At 43.7% G+C, this 27509-nt stretch overlaps 2 long non-coding RNA genes across 2 annotated transcripts in view; one reads left to right on the forward strand and one right to left on the reverse strand.

Annotated features, from left to right (window-relative positions):
* Positions 1 to 27509, forward strand: part of LOC126926728 (uncharacterized) — a 77699-nt gene that overhangs the window by 7996 nt on the left and 42194 nt on the right. Inside the window, exon 2 of the long non-coding RNA XR_007714820.1 lies at positions 11109 to 11165. This is a non-coding gene — a long non-coding RNA (uncharacterized LOC126926728). The remainder of the gene's footprint in view (positions 1 to 11108; positions 11166 to 27509) is intronic.
* Positions 381 to 26945, reverse strand: LOC126926671 (uncharacterized). Its single transcript, XR_007714756.1, has 2 exons — positions 24583 to 26945; positions 381 to 684 (listed from the first exon to the last, which is right to left on the reverse strand). It is a non-coding gene; the product is annotated as an uncharacterized LOC126926671 (long non-coding RNA).

Genomic DNA, 27509 nt, shown 5'->3' on the forward strand with positions numbered 1-27509 from the left:
TCGGTACTCTTACCGTGTCACGGCTTTTCAGCAAAGATAGAGGTTGAAAACAGTAGAGACTCGTTAGAAAAATTGACGGTACTTGTGATAGACAATGACAGATACGTAGCTAGTCCCCGGATCCGGAGAGAGAGATTCAGGTCAGTAAACAAAGGTCAACAACTCGCTGTAACCGCATACACATTCTAGTCAGAGTTACAATTGCGCTCGATGAGCCTAACAAGATCAACGACGCCTTGCAGCGGTCGCGCAACGATTTTATAATTCGTCTTCGGTGTGCATTGGCCGACGATCCAGGTAGGGTTTTATCAGCTTCGTAGAATGTTGTTGCCGAATGTAAATGCTCCGGGAAGTTGGACGGTTCGATAAATGCGACAAAGTAAACCGATATATATTTATATTGCGTCTATGCACGTAACAGTACATAAGAAGAAAGTATGGCAAATGTTCGTGGAATGTGGATTTTCAAGAACGCACAGGTGTATGGATTACGCGAACGAAACGTCTAAGCAAATAGGATGGACGTTCGGTACGGACGAAAATACAATCTCGTTCTGGCAGAGCGCTGGCTTCTTCGTCTTCGTTTCTCCGACTGGTCAGTTTGTCTTTCCTTCTTCTGTACGTTGGTTGGCTCGTAGCTGACATTGCTTCGCATTTCCCAAAGGATACCAGGCAATTTCATATCTGAGAACAAAAATGACAAGGAGTATATAGAAAGAGATAGGGAGAGAAAAAGACAGACGTACGCTGTTGTCCATTTTCCTCGTAGCCGCGAAAGGGCGGGGTCAGCGAGGACCAAAGGGAAACGACCATCGTGCATTCCAATCTCCACAAAGTAGAAGATCCGAAAGATCTTTGGAGCAAACGTGACCTATACAGACTAGTTCTCGTAAATTTACCAGTTTCCTCGGAAATTTCTTTGCTTTCTGCCGATTACGCTCTTCTATTCCCTCGCCATCTGCAAAGCGAAGACTCTTGTAAGCACAGTTGCTTCGCTGTTTCATCGAACGATGATTGGAAATGAAACGAACATCGTACAAAGCGAAACTGATAAAATCCAACGAATGCTCGCAGAATAATATTTGTTTAACATACTTACGTATATTTTTACGCTGTAATGTTATTGCATAGATAAGGTTACTGAATGGATTTGAATCTATAAATGTGGATAATTATCGCGTATCGAAATTGAATCAATCTGAAGTTCTTGGCGTATAAAGTTAAATCGGTCGATTGTAATTGCATTCGCGAGACGGGAATCGATAAGAGATAATCACGTCGCGAACAAACGTATAACGCGAATAATTAATTAAATGCAAACTCGATAAAAAGTATTGTATTCTCCTATCTCAGAGTTGATGGACGCTGGCAATCGTAAACACAGACACTTCTAATGGCGGTGTGTTATACGTGTTAATACATTTTGTCAGTGTGCAAAACATTTTAATTGAATTTCATTCGATAAAAGATAACTTTTTGCGACATTGAATTAATCATCATCATCGGCTATCTTATTAGTAATGAAATCGTATATTATGGGGCTATAAACGTTAAACGTTATCGTTTCATTTACGTCGAATATTCATTCCCTTCTTTGCATTTGTTAAAGTAAATTGTATAACTCATTTTTTTTTTTTTTTTTTTTAAGATTACCACACTTACAAATGTTTTTCCCTGTAAGACGAAAGGGGAGACGAAATTTATCTAAATAGGTAACAACTAAAAAGCTATGAACGCTATTCCGATTGAAATATCGTTTATTGTCTCGCATCTTTTAATTTATATCTCGTTAAAAAGGTCAGAATGAAGATGTATTAACGCAAAGTTTCAAATACGTTTCTACGTGGTGCGTTTTAAATGTTACGTAAATATCTCGTTTTAGTTCATTTTTTTGACCTACTTTGCCTTTTCTTACGACGATGGTTTCATAATTTCCATTACCGATTTACATTTCCAATAGAAGCTGTCGTTTTTTCCCGACGTAGCGTGCATGATAACAAAGTTGTGCAACAGTTCGCGGTTAACATTTTCCACTCGAAGCTAAACAAAAATACTCCCGTAGCCGTTCGATAAGGTGATATAAAGATCTTGAACCGGTAGCAGCTGGCAATAAAGCTAGCACATGGAATAGTAAACTAGCGCGGTGTACGGAAGAATTGCTACGCAACATGAAAGGGCTGCGTCGCTATCTATCGATTTCAAGAGTGACGATGTTCGAAAAATAGGAAAGTTAAGAGACTCGTCCTATGATCGTTCGACATGGGCGCTCTCCGGTCCATTGTATGGGTAGCTCTATTTTACACTTGGTACGCTTTAAACGCCAATCACTATGCTCGATAAAGAAGAAAGGAAATTTCACGCTATAGAAACAGATCAAATAACATTTTACTGGAAATTAATCGCGTATGTAATTTCCTACGAACGACAAATAATTTTGAGAACAGTCGTTGAATTATCGGGGTTTTAATCAGATGTAAAAACACCGACTACTTTCTTTACAATTAAAGGAATTCTTTTTTAACCGTGTTGCAAGTACTTTCTCGTTCTCGCGATTTCTCGTAAACTCAGCGGCACTTGGACTCTGTCGTGCTCCGCTACAAAGAAATAGATTTAAAAAGTTGAAAAGTTTGATCGCGTGAATTGCGCCCCGAGCACGAGCACCACTCGGGGAGAACTTCTTGAAACTAGTTTCCCGGACTTTGGCAGAAAATTCTTCCAGTAGCTCGACATGGGAGCAGAAAGTAACGAAAAAAAGAATAAAAGAGAATAAAGAGGAAAGAGCGAAAGTTAGCGACCTAACGGGATCAATTTTCAAATACCAGACAGGTATGGTTTCCTTTAGCGCGAGTAGAAAGGATTATTCGTCGCGTGGTTTTCTCCATTCCGTCGATCGAAGCCGGTCGAGAAACTTTTCCCAGCCAGGTATTCCTCGGACGAAAGGGTTACGTTGTGTTTTTTTCTCGTAATTTTTTCTGGTTTCCGGCAAACCCGCGGTCAATAGCACCCTTCCATTCGTTCTAGGTAGCAATTTTTTTTGGTCAGTTAAGAAAAAAAAAGTATTTTCCTGTCGGACAGTTGTAAATCTTTGCGCGTTTCTCGCGAGTCGTACACATTGTCGTCTTACTACTCCGAGAACAGCGGGCAAGTTAGGATTTACGATGAGAATTGCTTTAGGAAATCAGCGTGACTTTAAAGAACGAAATGTTCGCGAAATGTATAAACAAATATCATTAGTTTCAAAGTTGTAACGTGTTGTTAACTGCGAGCCTGTAATAGAATAGCGGACTTTATCGCTTGTTTATCTACCATATATGTGTTATAACTTATTACGTAACTCATTGAATGGATCATAAAACGAAGCACGGTAAACAGATTTCTTGCGTAATAATTATAGCAGGGTCGTTCAGTAACAGTAACAGAACCGTGTAGCGTTTTTATTCCCCAACTTTGTGCTATTTAAATAACAATTCTACGGCGAAACATGTTCGAGTGTTTGTTGAAGTAAGTCAGATTGGACGTATAATAACTTGGAAACTAACGATATTTGGGCCCATGTTTACTAAGACTTTCTTGATTCTTTTGGTAGCATCGAAATTGTTTATTACAAGGGGGAATCGAAGTTAATTTATATATCCAAATCGAAGTTAATTTGGGAAAATAAGTTCTATCGGGTTACATAATGCGCGTTTATAGCCGTCGAGATACGCGCATAAACGGCCCGTTGACGTTCATGGCTGCTCGTCTTATCCTTTTATAGGCGTAGAACGTAGCGAATATTTTTACTTTCGAGTCGCTCCGATAGCCGCAAATTATATCACGTGTGCTTGTGGTTAGACCACGGCTACGCGAGGCTTAGGTATTTATTCCGCGAGTATCGTAGACTCTAGGATATAACGTTCGATCCTGCGTAAAATATCCCGCAATGGATAGCTCGGTCTTTGCGGAAAGCCGGTGTCTGAGCATTTCGACGCGCGAGCTATCAACCTATCGAGAGACCGGACTCTTTCATTCCGTTTTATGCATTCCTTTTGATCCTCTAGTAATACGTTTTTATTTCTCCGCCACGTTGTCATCCTGTTATCTCGGAATAGGACTTTGTATGGGAATAGGAACGCGAGTATTATACATCGTGGCTAATTCCGAGTCTTCATTTTTCACATTACCTTCCTTTCATTCGTTCAGGAAACTTTGTATGCCTCTCCGTACAATTTTTTTGGAATTTGCTTCTTCCGTTATTGCTAAATATTAAATAACAATTACGAATTCCAAATATATAATGTATTCGCGATGATAATGTACGCGATAAATAATCGATAATAAATTTCGAATAGGTAAAATACGTTTTCCAAAAATATTAGACGGTATTTTGCAACGAATGCAATCGTGCACGTCACTTTTGTTACCGAATTTTCACGATCGGGGTTATCCTGCAGACGTTAGTGAACGTCGGTCGTAATTCAAGCGAAGTGTTCGAAACGCGCGGGAATTAAGACTAATTCGAGAAGAAGATTGAGAGAGATGGAGAAACTGAATATGTGAGCGAGCTTTCACACAGAGAAACACGAAGAACGAAGCGCAGCGATTCCACGATAATTAAATTATTCGTCGTGGCGCGCGCTAAATTATTCCGCGGAGATTTCATTCGAGGCTCACGGCTATCTGCGTCTCTTCGATCCGGGAATAAAAGTATTTCTTTGCAATTAAAGGATAAAGGACATTTTAGCCACTCTCATTAGGAATCCTGCGTTTGGTCGGGCTCCTATCAAACAGAAACTACACGATGTTTTAAATTCGCCAGCCGGAGATGCTTTCTACAGGAACATCGGTGAATGTTTTAAAAAATTTTGAAAGATTCAGATAAGTGGACCGACGTAATGCTTCCTTCTTGACTTTCGAAGAATATATCTCACACTCGATGCTGTGTATAAACATTGTATTTTGTAACATTGTATTTATTTTCAGTAAAACTGGCCTTAATTTCAGCGCATTTAAGTTCGTTTGCGAAGAGATCGGAAAAATGTATTCCTACGATCGATAATTTAAAGGAACATTCGCTCGTAAAGGAGTCGGAATAATAGACGCGAGTTAATCTGCTTTTTGAGAAACTATTTGCGCTAAAATTATTTGATCAAACAAATATATAGTATGCAAACGTTTGGTCTTAAATGCAACTGTACATGCATACACAGAAATTGGTCTGTTGGCGGATGGGCGTATAGAGTCCGCTCGTAAAATCGACAAAACGTGGTTGACGAAAAAAGGAATACGAGGCGCGAAACGCGGCGATTCCGCGGTGTAACGCAGAGCAGCGGCAGAGTAATTTCAGGATGATAAATAGTCGCAACAAGATTGAAGGTAGAAAATGCAACGCTCGCCGGGCCGTGGATCGATATAGCACCGGTGGATTCTCTCTTATCGATGCTTTTGTACATAGATGCATAGATACGCGTCGCTACGACAACATCACGCGAATCGCCACGTTGAATTTCCAATTTATAAATTTTGCATGCGCAATATTGCGTGAGATTGCTGCGCGCGCGGTTTGCTACACACATCCAGTTGATTACACCAATTTACTTTCACGCAGTTGTTGCAAACTCCCACCTGTGAAATACTATTTCGAGCTACAATATACAAGGTGTCCCATCCCGTTTTTCGACTCTTCCTTGGATCGAAGATTCTGGCTAAAACCAAAGACAATAAGATAATGGAATTAGATTACTTTTTGAAAAAAGGATTCATAGACGTAAACCCATAAAGGACCCATAAAGTAATTGAATTAATAACATATACAATATTTTTATTTAGTTTGTAAATGCAAAGGATTCAAAGTTAGAAGTTCAATGAAAGCAGCAAGAAAAATTGCGGAAATATTTGGCTCATTTAGCCTTGCTCCCAAGCCGTGAATTTCTAGTGTTTTTGAAAAGCTGTTCTCATATTTTCTTTCTGAAAATCGCATAAAGATTCTCAAAGCTCGAAATTTCGATTAACCTTCGAAATTCAGTTCATTCGTCCCGTTGCTTTCCACCGATAGATTTCAGCGCACCTTGAAATAACTTGTGTACAGGTGGAAAAACTATAAGCATGAAATTATTCCTCCCTCATCAACAAGGACATCTCATTGCTCGTTTGAGCGCTCATTTTGAAGGACAAGTTGACTCGTGATTATCGTAACACCGTGTATGTATGTACCTATCGGCCGTACGAAATGCAGGCAGCTCGAAGCATGCGCCAAGGTGCAGTCGTTTCGTCTTGCACTTTGCGGACGTGTGTGCGCCCGGCACGAATAACGCGCTCGTTGTCACGCGTGGAAAATTCGTCGTCGTTGGAAATGCACGGTATGTAGGAAAGTTAGCGGAAAATGCGTCAAACTACTGACCGCGGTTGTCAGTTTGATGGCGCGCGGAAAACACCGAAGGAAATATACGCTGCAACTCGATGCCAAATTATGAAAGTCCCCCGCGTAATTACGCGTCCCTTCCAACAATTTATCTTGGCCAAATTTCCGCCAGATTTTCCGAGAAAACCTTGACCCTTTATATAGAAATAGGGACCCCTGTTTTCCCCTCTTTTTCTTTTGATCATACGGTATATAGTTCGCTATATAGTAATATATAAAATGGCAACTTTTTTTATTATATTGCAGCTGCTAATGATCTTGCACTTTGACGTTACGTTTTCCACCACATGCGCGTTAATTTGTGGATGAATATTGGTGCCGGTTTCAAGGTAAAAAGTCTTAATGAAACATGTACCGCTGTAACAATTTTTTCCCGAGCCGGTCGATAGCATCGTTACATCCGTGAGTCGCATGTAGGTAAGTTGCTGAATGCGTGCAGATCCAGCAAATTTTTTTTTATTATTCCACGAAGAGAGTAAAACCGCCGCGCCGTGCACGATTCTTACGTATTATACATTTCCGTACCGACGTCGATAAGAGCTGATAATTAAAACGATTAATTAAAAGGGGATAAAGCCCGGTTATTGCGCAAAGTTATCGCGAACGTTGCAAACTCTAGATGATGCACGGGTAGCTATATTTCGAACGTCTCGTCCTAAACGAAAGGAAGAAGAATAAAAAGGTAGAGATGATCTATAACACGTTCTACGAAGCTAGAAAAATGCAGGTAGGAGAAGCAACAGCTCGAAAATAAACATGGCGGCACCTAGCGTGGTCGAACGATGGCTGCCTTAGCTAGCTTTTCCGTACTTTTACTCGTCCCTGCACTCGGCCCGTTCCTATTCCCCCACCAACGCCGACATTCGGCTCTCTTGGCCCGGATAGTCGACTTAAGGGTGGGTTGCCGATGAAGAGCGGCCGGAGGTGGGGTTTTGGAAGGCAATTGACCTGCTCGGATGATACGTCTTAGCTATGACTGTTTCTCGGTCGAAGCAACGAGGATCTTGGGGCTCGTGGCTCGACCTGTAAACACTGGAAACCCATCTTCCTCTATTACAGCTCGAAACCTAACGAAAAAACCGGAACGCGTTTCTCGTAAAGCGAACGCGAGAAAGCAACATCCATCTCTAAGCCTGTATCCATCCACCAACTTCTTTCGTAGGTACCGGATACCAGAAACTCGGCAGAAACCGGCGGATCTATGTCGGCACACGAACGTGTATGCACACAGCGTATATATTTTCGAGCTGGTTTTTATAGGGATCGGTCGGTCGGGCTACGTGATTCCGTAGCGATGACGGGAAATGTCTTTCGAAGCAACCGGCAAGCGCTGGAAAACGGAATTAACGAGAACGGATGGCAGGGATGCGAGAATATTTTTAATAAGTCAAAGTTCAGGTCGTTTCGTCGTTGACGCCAGGTTACGGATGAACTTAAACTTCAGCTTTCTCCGAGGGCCCTGTTTCCACCTTATTAAAATCCACGGGGTGGCAGTCTCGGTTCAGCCTGTCCGTATATTATAAGCTCACAACCGAGTACCCGGTACTCTGTGAAAACTCTCGACCCTAGCTCCTATCAACTCTTGCTACTTTTTTACTTCGTCCTTTGATATTTTTCTTGTTGGCCGATGCGTGTCACCATTGGCAGCTGGGAAATTGCGACAAATTTTACAGAAGAAGTATTACCTCGGGCAAAGACGTCCCAGTTCGAGATTAGGAGCTTTTTATCCGCATTTAAATATGCAGCTTCTGCAGTCCATCTCTCCGGCTGCGCATTTACATCTATTTTACATTCGCCGGATTCGCGTACACTTCTGGCTACGTTTCCTGGCTCGCACGGAAATTTCCTGCTTAGATATTGCGGCCGTGGCCGTTGCACGGGGCGAATTCTAGTGGTTGCTGTTCTCTGATGCTCGCCTCTCCTGCCCTGGCCGTTTCACCGCCGACCCGGCGGGAACTTCTCGAGCAGTAAAGCGGCTCGTGCACTTTCCCAGGGTGCATAAAGCGAAACGGCCAAAGAGGTAAAAGAATCGCCGATATATGTGTTACTATGTTCGGTACGTCTGCGCGGTTAAATACGCTGGCTGTTTAGCCGACCTGCATATCAAAGTGATCCGCTACTCTCCAGCCGTTCCACGCTGGCTCTCCGCTCGAATATCGAACCAATTGAAACGAAATAGAACGACCGACTGAAAATAAATTAGTCCTTTAATCCTTTTTCTCGCGAGTCGCGCCATGGCAAAACGGCTGGATCCATTATCGATCGATTTTTATGAGCTTCCAAATGGAAACACATTTTTTTTTTTCAATTTTTTAACAGGAGAAGACAAGTTAATTCGTCTCGCTCGGATTCCTAGCCTCTTAATCATTATTATATAATACCTACATGTGCAAAACGATTTATCTTCGTTAACTTTTACTTTCAACAATACCTGTATATATATATAATTTTGATCGATAGATGATCGACAAACTTTTACAATGTAATGTATTACGATTCTCCTAACATCTCGACGTTGTAGTTTCTGCTGTTGTAAGTTTCTGATATTACGACGAGACGAAAATCGACTCGATTCGAAACCGATCGATGGAAACGGTGTTATTCTATTAGCCGCGCGAGAAAGTTAATGACACGAGACGCGTCTGAATCACCGTTCGTCCTAGTTTATACTCCCTCGACGGGACTGCCTACCCGCACCTTTTCTACAAATCGCCTGGAATAAGTAGAAAAAGCAAAATCTCGATTTGACTCGCGTTTTAAATGAACTTGTTAGCGGCGCTATTCGCTTTTTTCACTGCATCGGGAGAGAACTGGACGAAAACGATCGACTCGTGTTCCCTTTTGACGCGATGGCCGCCTTAACGAGCTGGCACGCTGTCTCGTCGTTGCTCGTTTCTCTGTTTTCTTAATGCCCCGTTTCCTGGCGTAGGCGTACGTACTTTTTTTTTTTTATCGCGAGCCAAATTGTGCCAGAGTTTGCTCGACTGCTTGTTAATACACATATTTTACGCCGCTTATAAATGTTAAATTGCACAGGGTCGCGTTACGCACTTTCTCCCATGTACTTACAGTCCGTAGAGATTGTTTCTCCAAGTTGCCAAGCTTTCCCAGTCGTAGCATCTAACGTGAGATTACTTCAAAAGTTTCTGGTTACGTAGTATCGTCATATTGTAATGGATACATGGTCGGAGACACGAATCGTTTGCAAGAGACGCACACCGAGCCTTCGGATTAAATGACTCGCGTAATTACAGCGAGAGATAAAATTTACTGTATCCACAGCATTTCATTGCCGCATCTTCCTTCATTCGTGAGACCAGTTCTATCAGCATGTCTGCATTATTAACCGAACCTCGAACAAACGTTTATCATATCTCGTTTGTTATCTGAATAGAAAACAAGCTATCAAAGCTATTACTTAACTTTGATTATCTTTCGTTTCTAAATATAGCTGAAAAATAGATAATTTTACGTACGACCAAAATACGTACTAAATTTCCAGTAAAATTTTTGCGCCACCTCTATGCAACGTTGCGTCACAGGTCGTAATTTTTACTCTTAGCCGGTGCAGTTTTCCTCCATGAAAATTTGAACATTCTCGCCGCTGCGCGACCGTTTCGCAGGAAATCGAAATTCTTGCTCGATATCATCCGCGGGAAGCTGGCCGCCCGACGAATCAGAATTCCAAGGTTAACGAAAGGGTGCGTCGTCCATGCAACAACCGGCACGCGTACTAAATATTCATGGTGCGTATGGCGCGGCTGAGTGGCTGGGTGTAACACAGTTTGGTAACAGTTGGCAGCGGACAGAGTAGGGATAGAAAAAGTGGCAAAGTCGCCATGCTGAATCAGAGTAATGAACGGGCCGATGTACGCGTGCGCATGGTGTTTCGTGTGGCCTATGCGATATCGTGATGTATCGAGTTGGCCAGCATCGATCGATGCTTGGTATTCGACCCAGTTGCTTCTCCCCGCGCCGATTTCCCGCGTATCCAAGTAAATAATACTTTTCGTTTGTGTCGATCGGCCGATCATTAACATTCGTTTGTTCGACCGCATGAGGGCGAGCTTCCGGTGCATCGAACTTCGTAAGTTTCCATTAAAAAGACGTTTCAACTAGATCTCAAAATAGAAATTGGAGATTGCTGAATTTTTCGGTTCTCGTATCTGAAAGCAATCCGATTAGAATATGCTCGTATTTTGGCACACGCGCGTCCAATTTCATCGTGCGTATGCGCAAGATCTACTTATTTACAATATATAAAAATAACACGTGTCGATGATGGTCGAGGAACATCGCTCCAGATGGCTTCGGATAATCGTACGAATGATGGAAATCTCCTTGATGACGATCGCAAATATTTTGTTATCGAGTGGAGATTCCAGATAATACGGAGAAGGATCGTGATAGAATCCAGTTTATTCCTATTCGGAAAAGATGCTCGTTTTGTTCAGCTTGGTCCTATGGTTACCGCCATGGAATTCGCTTTCTCTGGTCCTTCTTTTCGTCGAACGAATAGATATATTGTTTAAATCTTAAGCCATAAAAATTTGACCTTTTCTTTCTTTTAACTAAGATATTATACGTACAAGTTTATATTAGCATATTGTTTATTTTGCGAAAGATTTCTATTAATAAAATTGAAATATACATCAAGATTTATTTTAGACTGAACGTTAACGTTTTCTTTCTTTGTCCTGTGTTTCAGATGTGGAACGTGACGAGGTTGTTGGAGACGAGGATTCGACGGCTCAGCATCCAATGGGTAAGTTTTCAAATCCGTATTAATCAGGTGGAGCAGACGCGATAACTATTTTATCGTGTATACGAAGCTAAATAACCGCAATAATATTTGGCGTAAATTCGCGAAAACGAATCTTATTTCTGGCAAGCTTTTGCTACAGTTTTTCAATTTAATCCAAAGTCTTGCGCTGAAACGTAAAGCACGGCGTGTTGAAGCAAAGGAATTCGAAACGAAGCAACACTCTGTTTTTGGAAATGCATTATTTTTCTTTCGCGCGATAATATCTCTCCTTGATATCTGCGATGAACTTTTTCCTCGTCTCGACTTTAAGTTACGCTGTCCTCCCACGAACAAGGAAATTTATTCAAGTTACAAATAGCAAGAATACCGTCGAAAAGTCGAAGTACGATATCCGCGACGAGTTTCGAAACTTTCCAACACGGTTCAATCTCGAAAATTGCAAATGCAAATAAAACTGCGCGTCTCAAGAAGCATGAAAACCTTATATAACGAGAGAGAAGCGGAGAGAACAAGAGGAAGAGCCCTGTTCGAATTAATGGAGTCGGTTATCAGGCGTAGCACGAAGACGTTCGGCTACTTTAGGAACAGTTTCATCGAGGAACAATCGAGAGGAAGGAAGGAGGCTATCTCCGTGGAACAGATAGGTCAGGAAGTTGCAAGACCAGCCACGTCAAGGTAGAGGTGCACGCGTGTATAAAAGACCGGTCCAGGGGGCTGGTGAAACGCCGACTTTCTATATAGATAGGTCATCGCTGGTGCGAGGCAGAGAGAGAGAGAGAGAGAGAGAGAGAGAGAGAGAGTCGGTTATCTGTAGGAACCATCGCGCTGAAAATATTCTTCGCGAAATAGCTTTTCAGAAATTGCTTTACGATAGCTATAGAAATAATCGTCCGACGGAATCGGTTCGCGACCGATCGCTGGAACTCCGCGAAACATGGAAAAGAAGGAATAAAAGAAATGTCTCGTATAACAATGTTGGAGGAGGAAGGAAAGGGAGAAAGGGGCGGAGATATAGAAAACGCGAAAGGATCTCATTATCTTCGTTGGTTTCGAACTCGCGAGATCCGCTTCGGTCTATTCGACAAGGTAGGGAATAAGATCGCGGCCACTTTCGGAACTCTTCGTTTAATTAAGCTGAAAGCGGAAGCTGTTATACCGTTTCAGCTTTCAGCGTTATGAGTACGTTTGTTTAGGAAGCACATGGAATATCCGTTGAGACCGCGCGCTGTCCCGCTCGATGCATTCTATAGCGTAACACAGTCGAGTCACGCCGATAACAACTCGGTCCGATATCCAATTTAGATGGATACAGAGTTGCCTGGAAAGGTCACGTATTCCGAACGACGCTGCCGCTGCGTATTACCCGGAATAAAATTTGATGGAGCCACGGTAAAGGACTGCGGAATTTTCGAACATGACGAATGGATCGGCGCGATGGTTTCCTGTAATCTTTGGTCCCCTTGTTTTACGAACTGGTCGTTCACGATGCCGCGATATTCTTCGACTTCCGAACGACGCCCGGGTTAAAGATGTAACTCGAAAATTACCGTGAAGAATCGTCATTTACCTTTGATGATCATTGTAAGTACACGGTGTCCATATTAGGCAAGATACCAGACCTTTACTGCGATCATTCCAATCCCCTTCGATCGTCGAAATCCACTTATTTTCCGACGCGACAGTTATTCCTCGTCCATTCGGAAATTTACACTTCTTACTAAAGCGAAGACTTCCCGCCGAGCAGAGAACGAGGAACACGAAATTCAACGCGGCTTTCGACGCATTCCTCGATGTACTTGGAAACGCTTGCAAGCCAAGAATCGCATCGGCGTTCCTATCACGTAAGTGAACAAGAAAGAACGGGAAACGCGAAAGGGTGTATATAGCCGAGGCTGGGATCCGCTTACACGAGCGAGTGAATACACCGACGTATCGCGATCGCGAGGATCGACAGGGAAAAAGGAACGAGGAGAACGAGAAAGGGAGGACGCGGTTCGGTGAAAAAGGGAAAAAATATTTGCCCGGCACGACGTGGTCGAACGACAATACAAAGTGACATGGTGGATGCATCGGGCAGCGTGTCGAAATGTAGGAGCGCCGCTTCCGCTGGCCGGAGGAGCCAGAGGTTGGGCTGGGTTTCTCTCCCGACAAAGAGCACGGATACACCCTGTGCACGTCGGTACAGAGGGGTTTCGCATTGATCGGCGGCCAGGAGAACAGCCTTGCTCTGATTGGCTATCCCAGACCGCGCGTCCTTGTCGCGTCGACAGCTTTCTCGCAAGGTGGAACGAAGAGAGCCGAACTTCCGAGCCGTCTAGCTGGCTTCCGCTGGTTGAACAGCAACCACGAGCCCGGCCAAAACGGACGATCGACGAGGAGGGAGTCTGCTCTCGGATAGACAAAGACGATAGACAGACACACGCGCAAGAGGGAGAAAGAGGGAAGTGGTAAAACGAAAATGTCGAACTGACTCGAACTTGCGAGAGAGATAGACGGACGAGTCGTTTCGTGGCGAGACACGGAGGATACATAGTAAACAAAATGGAAAACCAGTGGATTGCTTCAGTGCGTAGGTCGTGTACCAAGATGGGTCAGAGATGGAATTACTTTCGACGAGCGAGAGAGGAAAAGAGAGAGAGAGAGAGAGGAATGGTTTATCAGTTACTTTGGAACGAGTCTATCCCTTATCACCATCCAATCGCCTTTGGCTACCACCTCTGGTTCACTTGCTACACCTCGTTTATCCGCCTTTATTTCCTTCGTTTCTTTTGTTCGTTCTTGTCGTTATTGTATTCTTTGGAACTATATGAGAACATAATTCGAGGAATAATCGAGAGCAGATTAAAAGGTTAAAACTTCTCGATAGATCAAGAACACAGTTGAAGAAGAAATCGTCAAAAGTCGCAGTGGAGTACCAATGACCATAGAGAACAGGCATTCCTTTTTTTTTCTCGGGAAAGCTCTTATCGAGACGCCCGGATGATTGACAAGGAGGCGTCGAAGGGAAAGAAAGAAACCAGAGCTGTTTAGTGGAACGATTTGATGGAAATAGAAGCGTAGGGAAGTCGAAAGGATCGCGTATCGACGATGACAGGAAATTGTTTCTTATCTGCGTTTCTCGAGTCGCTGTTTCGGTCGTGAAAAAGGATTCCCTCGAGACATTTTTTTTTTTTTTTTTTTTTTTTTTTAGAGGAACGTTCAAGCGTCTGTCGTCACTCAGTGAACCGATTTTACGCGGTCACTTTCTTCGGCCGATTTGTTGGGAATTCTTTTCGAATTTATTGCTCGTTCTTTCCGTCGCCTCGATTGAATACTGAAAAGGTTAAAAAATTAAAATCCTACCATTGAAGACATTCTCTTTTCAAAATTTCGCCTCTTTTACGTATATTTTGGCGAATTTCAAATTGCTACATAACGTTATATAAAGTCGAAACTTCGTTAATACAGTGTTGAGTGCTTTTTTCGGAAAATATCTAAATTATTCTACGTAAAGGAAATATCTAGAAGGTAATAATCGAAATTTTCATTCTGTTCGTCTTATTAGACAGGATATTTTATATCCTTGCGAAGGGAAGCGCACGAAAAAGATGGAGAAAATCAGCATTTCAGTTAACTCTGGTAACCTTCTGTTATCTCCGCCCAATGAAACTCGTGCACCGGTAGAACTTCATCCCTACTCCGACTCGACCAGCTTTTCAAACAATATCTCCTCCCCCTCGTTCGCTATTCTTGCTAGTTTTATCTTTTCCTGTATACTTCGGCATTGTCTTTTTTCTTTTAAGATCTATGGTATTTACAGCACGAATGCTACACGTCTCTATTATGCTCTAAAGAACACTGTCTTAACGGTATACCTTAATTAGTATACTTCTCAGTAGACTTTTAAAACTAAAAAAAGAAAATGTCGATCGGTTTGCTTATCAACGGCTACCGCGACCAAATGTTTATAAAACGAAGATGCGAATAAGGTTGTATGATACCGAACGCGATTGCTTTTGCATCGAACTCCGCGAAATTCCGTTCACAGGGATGAGAATTCTAATTAGATCGATCCTGCAAACCTGTTCCGACGAATTAATCGCAATGAATCGTCGTTTAAATTCCTGCCACCGATTGGACAACACGCGAAACGTTAATTGGATACGGCTTCGTCTTCTATTCCGTTCTCGTTTTTGCTCCGCACCCTCTTTCTACTCTGCTCCGTCTCTTTATTTCTTCTGATCGCGGTCTGGTTGAACAACCACGCGACGACGCGACTGCGTTTATTATTACACCACCCCGGACCGGTTAATCGCGAAGCTTTATCGAAGGATCGGTGCTGTCGGGCAGTTCATAAAAAGGCTTGTTCATAACGCGCGGCAGATCAATTTCCAACGCAACTAATCCTTTATACCGCGGCTATTGCAGTCGACAGCGGCGTCTTATAATTCTTTATGTGGCTCGCGATTAAGATTTTTCGATGGTCGCGTCCGAACGCCCGCTTTAAGAAATCGTAAACTGTTTCGAGCCTGAACGATTTTATTAGTATTCGAACGGAGCGTCGAACGGAGCAACGAGGAGATTAGCGACTCTTCCCTCCGTGTGTGAGACGAAGCGATCGGCCCGCGGAAAGGCAGGAAATTGGATTCACTTCGCAAATTGGATTCTATCGATGCTGCATTGCCAACGTGGACTAGTCCTATCGCTTTTTCGATTTACCAAAAATCTAAAAACTCTTCGCGAGTACCTGTAACGACTCGTCATTCCTGATTAATTATTTTCATTCGTCTTTTCGATCTAGCAGAAAAACTGCGAGTTTAAACAACTTGATTTTACCACGTGTTTTCTTTACGAAAGATTTTGAAACGAAAGCCAATCTTTCATATCTTTGGTGCGTAAACCGAAGCCAGGAACAGTAGACAAATTCCAAAACCAAAATCAAAAGCTCGTTCGATGAGCTTCGGGACTAATAACAGATAATCGCCGGGACCGTCTGAACGGCCTTGACTCGCAATAACGACGACAGGGAATCGTGTCGAAAATCTTGAAAGTTCTACATGGCCATTCACGCCCTTGCCAGGACCTTTTATTGATTAGCTACCGAAAAGCTTTTGCCGGCCGGAGCACGTGGCGCCATCTTTGGACGGGCTCTCTAGTCAATTTTCAAGGAAGCTTTCCGGGGTGGTGGTGACGGAACGAAAGGGGTGGTGACGGCCAGCCGGAGGGTAGGAGACTCGGAATCAGGGTGAAGTGGGTTGAGACGTGGCGAGACGGGTCAACCAGTCGAGACCAGTCGGTCGCGCCCCGACAACCCCTGCCCAACCCTTACGATCCCACTACTACGACCCGAGAGGTGTCGGGGAAGCGCGTCAGTATCGATCCCTTGTGTCCATGTTACACGAAATCGTCGTCCCAAAATTCAGCTTCCAGACGCACGAACGATCGAGAAACTATGCCGTCTCTCCTCCTCGTCGTTGAACGACGCGACGATAGTTTCCATTAACCTATTGGCTCAATAACTAATTATCTGATAATAACGTCAATGTACTGTTATTAAGAAACGTTTCAACAGACTTTTTCTAAGATCCGTTACAACCTGTTCTCGCTTTAGGATTCGTTATCTGCCAGGAGGAATAAATTAGAAAGACCGACGATTTAAAAAATACCTAAATTAATAAGAGGCCATAGTGTTTCGAACGATGAAAGGGTCTGGGCATATCAATGGCTCGACCAAACACCGACGAGATTTTCCTAACGAACTTGAAATAATTTCGTAGGGGCTGAAGCAACCAGGCTACTTGCTGCGGTCTTCCTCGGAGATTGCATCGCCCGAAACGGTATTAATATCGATGCTAGCGAAGTTTTTTAGTGGAACCTCCAACGTTGAGTGGTAATGAGATCCAACTAGACTTTGCTATGGTTTGGGTGTTGAGCCGAGCATAGTGGCTTTTAATTTATTCTTTGAAATTACTTTACTAGATGTATCTTTGAAATTAATAATATCATCCCTGCGTTTGTTACGCCGGATAGCTACCAGATTTTATAAAACCATGGAAATTTAATTCCATGAAATGCTTGTCGCGAGATCCTTCGCAAATCATCTCTAAAATCTCTCGTCAGAGAATAAACATAACCAACGATCCGCAATGCTTATCGACCCTACCATTTAGCCCGATTATTGGATCGAATATCTTCTTGCGATACGCTAGAAACGCGAGACTCCTGGCCCTTCGTAATTCTACTTCAATATCGCTGATTTGAAATTCTTCCAGTTTCCTATCCCAGCCATTTAAATCATCCCTTACCAAAAATGTCAGTTCGTCCCTTCGTATTATCCGACCTGGATTCTTCGAATAAGGAATCCCTGGATCCCGCGGAGAAATTCCATCGATCCAGTCGGGGCTGGTTTGGTCCGACGGCCGCAGTAAAGTTGCCACGATATATCAGAGCGAAAGGGTGAAAAATGGAAGGGAAAAGTATTCCTCGGGCGTGCTCGCTGGTAAGTCTCTGACGAAAAAGATTGGCGGATCGATCCGCGGCCGAATTGCAGCGAGTTTATATAGAAGCGCTCGGCCTCGTGTGACAGAGGCTCGACTACGAAGTTGGCCGCTTGGCTGTTAGATGGCGACACAAATCAGTCGACGTCTGGGAGCCGAGTGGTCCAGCCGCAGCTCGAATCGCGTGCTCCGTGATCGAGGACATGGCGCACGGACATGGCGTCGAGGGAGCAGTCCTCCTCTCCGCTCGTTTTGTCCGCCTTCGTAACGTTCCATCGAATTTTTCGTGTTCCTCTGGTCCCTCCGTCCTCTAACTGTAACCGGTCCACGTCGAGTATTTATAAACGGCTCGAAATAGGACCGCTTTCACCTCTGGCGATTCGCAAACACGGCTCAGGGTAGTTGCATTCGCCTGGGTCAGCTTTGATTTTAGGTTTAACGCGTGCCTGGCCCGCGTTTAACGACCTCGTCTGTACGAACGTGCTGTGCGAGCTACAAAAACCTCTCCGCCTTATCACGCACGCTGATTACGTACTTTATCGCTACGTTCGAATTTATAGATTTCTGCCGGTTAATAATCTCGGTTAATCGATCTAAGCTATGCAACAGCCAGATGTCGCGTTGCCTTGGCACTTGAAACGAACTTTTTACTCTCCTCGTGTGTCCTTTCGATGGAATTATTCGACCAGCGTTAGGTAACGAAGGGATCATCGAGGAATTCTGTCGTCGTAGGAAAGACACGAATGGTAAACGCTTTGCGTAACGCGTTCCTACTCTTTTCGAAGGTTCTCTCTCGCGGGATTAAACATCCTCGCGGTGAAGTTCTTTCCGAGATGGATATTAAGAGGGCTGTCACCGTTAATTTAATTATTGCGAGTCTGAACGAGTCGTTTGAGATTGAAACAAAGGGTCGTCGATTCTTAGCTTTTAAACGAGTACGATATATACCTACTAATGTCTAATTAATTCAAAGACATTCCGTTCCGTTCGGTACACGCGCTAATTTCAGTACAACCTGGTAAACATTAGAAGCTGTCGGACTAAATAGCTGAAATAGCTACGTAAATATAGTTTCGTCTATTTCGAAGATACTTATAAATCTTTCTCGCAAGATAGATATATATAAGTCTTGTAATACCTAAGAACATCCAACTTGCAGATTCGAAACGGCCTGTAAACAAATCATTTCTTAATCACCATCTTCTGTTTTCTTGTTCTTAAAATAAAAAAGGAAGATAAGAAGAAAAAAATGATAGAAGACAAAAATACCTGTGACCAGGAACGTTAAAGAAAATGAACTTCGTATCTGGCTTCTGGCGAAGCTCGGTCGAAAAGATCATGTTGGCGAGGGTAAATTCTTGTTAAAAAGAAAACTGTCCGGTATCCTGACGGTGAAAAGAATTCCTTCGGTACGAAATAGCCCGCATAGCTTACCCCTAATTCAACCCGTTATTAGTTTCGACCGCCTTTATTGCGCTGCTCGGCGACCGCTGTATCCTTTCAGTCTCCCGAAACCTGAATGCAATTACCCTAACGTCCAGTGGGGTCATCTACGTGCCGTGCGGCATAAACACTAGTAACATAAAAAATAACAAAAACGGAGAAAAAAGCAGAAGAGTATCGTTTAAAACATTTTTCAAGACAATTTCGCCGTTATAAAAGGATCCATAATAAAAAACGAGCCCCGATCGGATAACTTTCTAAATATACCGGATAATTCCGAAGTCGAATCCTCTAGTTTTCGAACACCCGGCGTGTTGTTCTTGGAAATCGTAAGAAGCCTGCAATTTACATTTTTCCCTACATTGTTACTAATTAGACGATGGAACAAGGTTAAGATATGTTTATGGTGTAATGACCTGAATACTAAAATCATTTAGTTCCGATGCTGTTTTTTTTCCTATTCGCACAGTGATTCGTAGTATCTCGAGGCAGAATCGCTAATTAACGTTCTCTGATTACATGTACTCGGTTAAAGAGATACGCTTTCGCGTTATTTACGAGTGCGTTACTCTTGTTACGATTGCCAGTGTAATCCTATTTATAAATAGCCGTTCGACCGAAGACGAAGACAAAGCTGTATCGTCGTATTAACGCAAATTGTAACTCGCTCGTACAGAGAGTTTCAAATCTACGATGAAACGCACGTCTGCCGCTAATTTGTTGCAGCGGTGTATCTCGTTTCGCTGGTTTTAAAAACTTGTACGCGTCGATGCACTTTTCGTGCCGGTTCGCCGGTGGAATACGCGTAATTAGGCGAAAGCGGCGCCCAACGACAAAGAAGAAATTATTATTCCGCGTCCAACGTAAATTACTCGCTTTGAACGAACTGCGCGCGAGTCACAGATTCATTCGCAGTCTCGTTGCGTACTTTGCGCGGTTTTAGAATACGTGTCTGAGGATTCGCGTTTGAAAACGAGTAATAGAACCCAAAGGACGTGCGTCTGAGAACCAAGTGGTAGATGGATCAAGCGGTGATTGCTTGAATTTACGCCTGCGCTAATGACTTTCGCCGAGAATTTCTTTCCTGGAGTTCTTAGAACAAGAAATCCTAAGAGAACCTTACGGATTAATCGTCGGTTACTTGCAACAGAAGCGTGCAACTGTCGATGTAATATCTAAACGAATCCGGTTATTTAGTCCATACGCTATCGACGTATTTCTCTCGTATTTATAAAATTGCCCTTAAAGTAAGCGATAAAACGAATCGAGCGTGCAAAATAATGGAATTTTGAGAAAGCGCGAATTTTCCAACACCGGTCAACGAAGCATCGATGATCCGTTGATCAACGCGGACGGATTAACTCGTCGCTGAATTTCTTGCACCTCGCTGCATAATCCAATCTTGCCTAAAAATAAATGCCGAGGTAGAAACGCTACCTCGAGCAGCCGAGTATTTCTGGAAGAAAATTCGATAGAAAGAGGTCAAGCTCGTCGCAAGGGAATCGCCTTTAATTAATTTCCAGCGGCGGGGCCAACTATCCGGAAGCGAGCGGAGGAAAAGATTTCGCTGCCGGTGTGGCAGATGTCGCGGCAGCTTTACTTCGTTATATACGTCCGATTACGCGACGCCCTCGAAGAAAAATTTGCTCGGCGAGAAATATAATCCTCGCAGCTGTGCACCGCGCATCAGCTATGCGCTACGCATATCCTATATCCTGCCTGGCAACCGGATTTCAAGCATCAGCCCGAAATATAGAAAATTCCACGTCGACTAGCCCCTCTCCTTCCTCACCCCACCTCGTGTACACCTGCGTCCTTTTTTTTCTCGCTAAAGACGGCAGTCGCCTCCGAACCGCGCCATTTGCATTCTTAATCCAGAAGATTTTGAAATCTGACAAAAGTGGTGAATTTCTTTCGGCGTCGGATCGGAGAACACCTGCCGTTGGATCGCTGCGAGGTTCTCTCGGCGAGCAGAAACTTTTCAGCTAGGAGACTCGGCAAGGAGAACGTATTCTACGAGTACCGAACGATTTTGCATCCCGGAAGAATCTTGTCGAAGAAATTTTCAACGTAGCGTTCGGAGATTCTTCTCTTCTTTTGTTTTTCGCGCGATACGGCCTCGACACTTTAGACGCTAGTTTCCCCGATCGAATTTTCTTTTACACTGAGCTGTTTCATCTCCATAGGCGATTCAGGCTGCGCAACGGAAAGGTAATTAGAAGGGTTGATCGAGGCAAACGTTGAAGGAAAGTTATTGCACCCGGGAGTGAATAGCGTCCGACGGATGACGCGAGTTAATAAAACGAAGGTAGAAGTAAAAGGAAACCCGCGGAAAAATAAAAATTCCTCCATTTGTTGAAACAAGGCGACAGCTTACCGTAACATCTACCGTCACCTAACGTAATTTTTTTACGGAATATTATACTTTTTCACTTCATAATATCTCGCTCTTTTAAACCTTTCGTAAAACGGAAAATTAACATATTTACTCGATGACTATTTTCTATTTTGTTCTCGGAGACCTTCTAGCAATTTTCCAACTTACTTTTCCATCTACCATCGACAAAAAACGCCGGCGTTCAAAGAGCAACGGAGCTCACAGCGTCCAGAGACTTACCGTCGGATTCCAGTTATACTCGACGCGAAGGAAATCGAGGTCGAAACCCACGGAGGAAGAAACGAGAAAATAGTTTCTCGGGATAATACACGAAGCAGTATTCAAAATCCGGTTGAATCTTCACAGTTCGTCCAACGATCTCAATGTCTTTCAGTTCTTTTTTTTTTTCTCCTTCTCCTAACAGTATCGCGTCAAAATACCGCGCGGATGATACGTTCTTCGAGATTCCTCGCCGTCGCGCGTATAGAATTCTTAGCCGCCGTAACTCTCGGGCGAAGCTGTCGAGACGCGAATTCCAGCCGAAAATCCAGGAGCTGAGAATTCCGGTCTATGCTATGCTTCCTGTCTAAAACGGAAAACTGAGAAAACGCCGTGTTATCGGCGAACGTACACAGCTGTCAAATTATTTTCCAAGGTATTCTCGTAGGTCGATGGAATCTCGTTTCTGCGTCGTTCCTCACGATCTCTCTACACGCGCCCCTTTATAGCTCGATACTAGAGAAATATTGTTCCAACCACGGCGTACGCAAATAACAACGCTGCCTCTCGCTAAATTTTAGCCGAATCCCGCTTATGCATCCCCTTTGTCTCAACCGGTGTTTCTCGGCGTTTCAAAAAATTCGTAGAACGTGCTCTATATCCCGTCGTTGATATAAACAGAAAGAAGTAGACATTTAGTTTCCTTTTGGGATAGAAAAGTTTTATAGCTTAAAGCAACTCAATTCTGCGTGAGAAGAAGATCACAATCGTCACGGAGACGTTGCAAGGGCTAAGAATGGAAGATTACGAAAATAATATTCGACCGTCATTTCCTGCAGGCCGCCTGTAAATAATTGTTTGTAATCTTTTAAATAATTTGTCGTCTTCCTAACAAAATTAGAGTTGTCACACTTTCGAGATAGTGGCGCGAATTGCATTGAGAAGAGAAAGGAAAATTTGCTCTTTCCATCGCGTAACCGTATTAGTATATTCACTGATTCTCGGATATAAGAAATGGGGAGAGGGGCTCCTCTTTTTAAATATTTATATCAATCTCGTGACGATCGAGTTCCAATATCTTGCAGAGAAAGGGCCGAGGCGATTTCCGTCTAGAGGAGAGCGGATTACAGACACGGGTGACACAGCCGGAGAAGAGAAAATGCAATCACGGGAAAGATTTTTCTCCGTCGTTCCTCGGAATTGAACTTTTGTTGTCTCACCCCATCGCACCGAGTCACACTCGACGCCATATCTTTCTCTCACCTTTGCTTTTCCCTCCTCTTTCATCCTGAATGGCAGAATGTCCTTTAATGCTTCCGTCTCAGCCTGTGTCACCCTGGCGTACGTACTCGTGTGCGCGAATCATCGTCTTTTCTCGCTAGCGTCAGCCTCGCCCTAAATTCTACGAGAACAAGCGGAGAACTGTGAAAATTTTTCGCTCTTCTTTCGTCAGCCGAGTTATGAAAAGTTGGCGGCTTACGTCGCTGATCGACGCTTTGAAAACTTTCTTGCTATTTCCGCGCTCTTAAAAAGGCACGCGTGTTTCGCGAGAATTCGAGAAGTCGCGCAATCGCCGCTTCGGATATTTTTAGGCAAACGGACAAAGAGATATTGCGGAATGTTTCTGCCGCAAGATTCTAACACGTGATTAATTTACGTTTGTTAAGACGCTGGAAGATACGTCTGGTTTTTGTACTTTTTCATAGATGTTTCGAAGACTTTGAATTTTAGAAATATTTCAGGCATTTTAATAGAATACGGACAAACCTCGGCTTCTACGCTGATTCCATTTCGAGGAATATAAATTACAAACTTCCATTTCGTGCCTCTATTTATACACTGCAACACCTAACTTCCACTTTAACGTTGCAACATTGCAGCTCTTCAAAACGATTCCAAAGTGTCTATTCAACTCGTAAAATAAAGTTCCATCGGATCTAAAAGAAAATTTACAAAAGACTAAAAACAATCGGCGATAACACCCACTTCTTGATGAAACTCGTCGAACGTCCGAACGCTCCGTCGATGCGGACGTCCAAGTGGAAACAAAGTGAGATAGCCCGAGGAACTTATCGTTGGACGAGCGCCGTAACAAAGGGAATTTACAAATTTCGCCGGCGTGATCCGCGCCAATGGCTGCCCACGCGTGGAATTGCAATTTACGAGGATCCTCGTGTCCCGTGTTCTCCGCACGGACGTGCAACTTTGAATATCCATGGCGATAACGAGTTTCCCTAGTCCCTAGATAGGCTGCCGCGTGCGGTGTAGCTTGTACAAGCCACGTTATAATAAACTCTGCATTATATTCTGGACATTAGAGACCGTGTAACGCAACACAACTGCAACGGCTACGTGTAATTTACCTACGAGTACGGCAACAGCCAGCAGCTTCGAGATCCAGCTGTCGGACAGAGTATGACGTAAGGAGGCTAATGGTGGTTAGATAACTGGCAGGCATGCTCTCTGTTTTAGAGCTTCGAGTGCTCGCGGTATCGTAAACGTCCATAGTAGCGTGGTTTTCCGTTTTTGGGAAAATATCTCCTTGCTTTTCCGCCATAATGGGCCTTTCGACAGATATTCTTCGACAGACGAGATTGGAAACGAACAGACACGAGAAAACGATTCGAATTTTTTACTTGTTAGGATACAGACTAGCTATCGACTTATCTGTTTTATCTTTTCTTTTGAGTTTTCTGATTCGTAGCGGCACTAGTAAGAACGTATACAGTAATTGCAAACAATATTTGCACACTATTACATTAATTAGTCCGGACAAAATAAATTAAATTTCGTATCATTGGATAATTTACTTAATTAATACTACTTCGATGATAAAATTACGCTTCGTTGGGAAATAAGGGCATCTACGTATATGCAAATTTCGTAAGAGTATCGAACTTACCTCGAACGGAAGCGCGACGCAGCCAAAAAATATCGAGCAACCTTGATACGTAATATATCACTTTGAACGAGCACGGATAGAGATTTTCGCGTAGTCGCGTCTCAAGACCTTGAGCAAAGACTGTCTCCGAAGCCTTCACCTGTCATCCCGATGGCTTTGCAGTCCATCGTGATTCGTCAGGCAGATAACAGTAAAATGGTCATCGTACCCCTTTCGTTGCTTCGTTTCGAAAGGATGGCTATTTTTTTCATCTAAAAAAAACGTCCTTCCTGGTCAGCCTTCGTGTTGTGGTCCGGTTAAATTCGTTTATTATACCTCGCGTGTTCAGGCTGAACCCTTTCGACGATGTTTTATTGTCAAGGTGAGCATCAGGTAAACAACAGTCGTTGCATTGCTATTTCCAACGGCGCGGCGTGCCGTGGAAAGGGTTATAAAAGTTTGCCTCTTCTGTCTACCCCTTTTTCCAGAGACCTTCGACTCGTCCGAGCCTTTTTTTTCCTTTCCTTCCTCCTTGTCTTTTTTTTTTCTTTTTTCTTTTCTCTTAAATTGCCGTTCGTCAACGCGTCAACGTTTAGCTGGCCTCGCTTGTTTCATAAGCGTTTTTAAACCCTTTGCACCCGAGACACGTGTCGAGGTAATACTGCAACGGTAGGCAGATATATTTCCAGTGGAAATTCGACGACGAACGCTGTACAAAAGGGCGGAATATAAAAGCTAACGAAAATATAGCGGGGCATCGGGAAATAGAGACATAGGTGGATGTGACTACAGTGTTCTGAAACGACATTAATATTTCGTAGGGTAGAAAGCCGTTTCGCCAACGAGATTCCGCTTATGAAGCGGAAGATCCACATAAAAATGGAGATCGCAATAAACGAACGACGTGCCCTGAAGAATACCGATACTCCGTCCTTGGCTACCCTCTCGTTAGAGCAACAGAGAAAATATCTCTCGTCAAAATCCATACACGTATCCCTTTTTAATACGAATCGGTAGCTACTAAAGTTTCGGCCCGTGTGTATCCATCCCGACTGATAAATACATATTACGAATAACCTTACGATATTAAGAATAAAAAGGAGATATCACGTTGGCTATCGATTTCTCGCTTATACGTCGAGGTGCGTCTGGATTCCATTCTTCGCACGGCGAACGACCTTGAAGCAGGCGATCGAACGCACGCGAAATGCATAAGCGACGCAATGGGGCGGACGGCCGTGTGCCTCGAGATCGAGACGATGGTCGCCCCCGTGAGGTTTCGGGGTTGAAAAGGAGGCAGAGTGCGCGCGCACCGGCTCAATACCAACCGCTGCTCTAACCCAGCCTCCTGTTCGTTGCTCGACCACGTGTGTGCATGCCATCCACCAGCGTGGATTGCCCCCGAACCTCCTATCCAGGAAAATGCATCCCGTCTATTCTTTTGCTCGATGCTGGTTCTTCCGCCCGGATGCCCCTCGTCGGCCTTTCTTCCATCATCAGACCGCCCTACCAAGTTTCCTCACGTTCAGCCCAGGGAAGGCATTCTATCTGCACTCGATGGATCCCTCTCGTCGCTCGAATAATACGCTCCTCTCTACCTCTCTGTCTTCCCCGTTCTTTCCTTCCTGCTTCTGTACGTTTCTTCGTTACGCCACAGCGCGAGGATTTCCCACGGACCGCTTCGAATTTCATCGAGAAGAAACTGAACCGCGAGGATGGACGTTGTTCGCTCCGCGGGACATGTGATATTTTACCTTCGTTTGGTAAACGAATCTGGTAGTGATTGCTCATGAATATATGCCGCATTTTTCTAAAACTCGTTCGACCGACGACTTTCCATCAATCTGAATTTAGATTGGCAGGTAAATATTTCAAGCGCTGGCTGAAAAGCTGGACGAATCCGAAATGAAAACGACGCAGTGATTTCAAGGGGTGGAATTGTGCAACGGGAATAACGCGAAACGAGGCGAACTCCCCAGTGAATAATTACATAGGTATCTCGTTCCAGTCTCTGTCTCTTGGCGGTTGCTCTACCACCATGGCAGTCTCCATATAGATATGTATACATATACATACTTACTTACTTTCTTCCTCTTCGACCTCCGAAAGAGACCATTTTTCAAGATTAGGAGAAGATGAGAAAAGTTTTAATGTCCTCGTGATAGAGACACTGCTGGGAAGGAGACGAAGACGAAGAGAAAGAGACGGCCATTCGGTTTTCCAACGTCCATGGTATCTATACGCAAGTTGCATTAAAGCAAAATGGATTCCGCGACGAGAGACCTTAACGCGGAACGAATATTACCGCCAGACCAAGGATATAGCCGTGAGGAACTTGTTCTCCGTGACGAATCCTTTTCCTTTCTTTTTTAATTACGATTCGAACTGACTTAAAGATTACAGATTTAATTTAATTAAGATTACTGATTTAAAGATTACAGAGGATTCGCACGTTTGTGCAATATCCTCCGGTTACTTTGATAAATGAAACGATACGAATTCAAAGGTGAGTATATGAAGAGACCGCAAATACTCTGATATGTACAGGTTGAAAAGGGCGCGAGTGCGTAACTTGATGGAATAAAGCGTTGCAAAGATCTTTCTCCCTCGTCGAGGAAAGCACGTTCCTCGTGAGTAAATTGTGTCGCGTAGATATATTATTTATTTTTTGAACTCACTCAAGCAGGTGTACTTTCGTATGCACTAGCTGATAGGTTGTTCGTCTATGCACACGGTCGAGCAAACGACTAGCTACGCCAGATAAGAGAAATCTGTAGTGGTCGCGACCGCTATGCGACGTTAAGCGTCGTTCATGGTGCCGTGCTACCGTAAATCTCGCCCTTTCTGTCACGTTCCATATTTTCCTGGTACGCGGCGTGAATATCCGACAGAGGAATAGAGATCGAACGGAGAAACGAGCGAATGATGGAGAGCAAGCGAGATGTGTT

This window comes from Bombus affinis, chromosome 18 (genome assembly GCF_024516045.1).
Source record: "Bombus affinis isolate iyBomAffi1 chromosome 18, iyBomAffi1.2, whole genome shotgun sequence".
In the NCBI taxonomy this organism is placed as follows: domain Eukaryota; kingdom Metazoa; phylum Arthropoda; class Insecta; order Hymenoptera; family Apidae; genus Bombus; species Bombus affinis.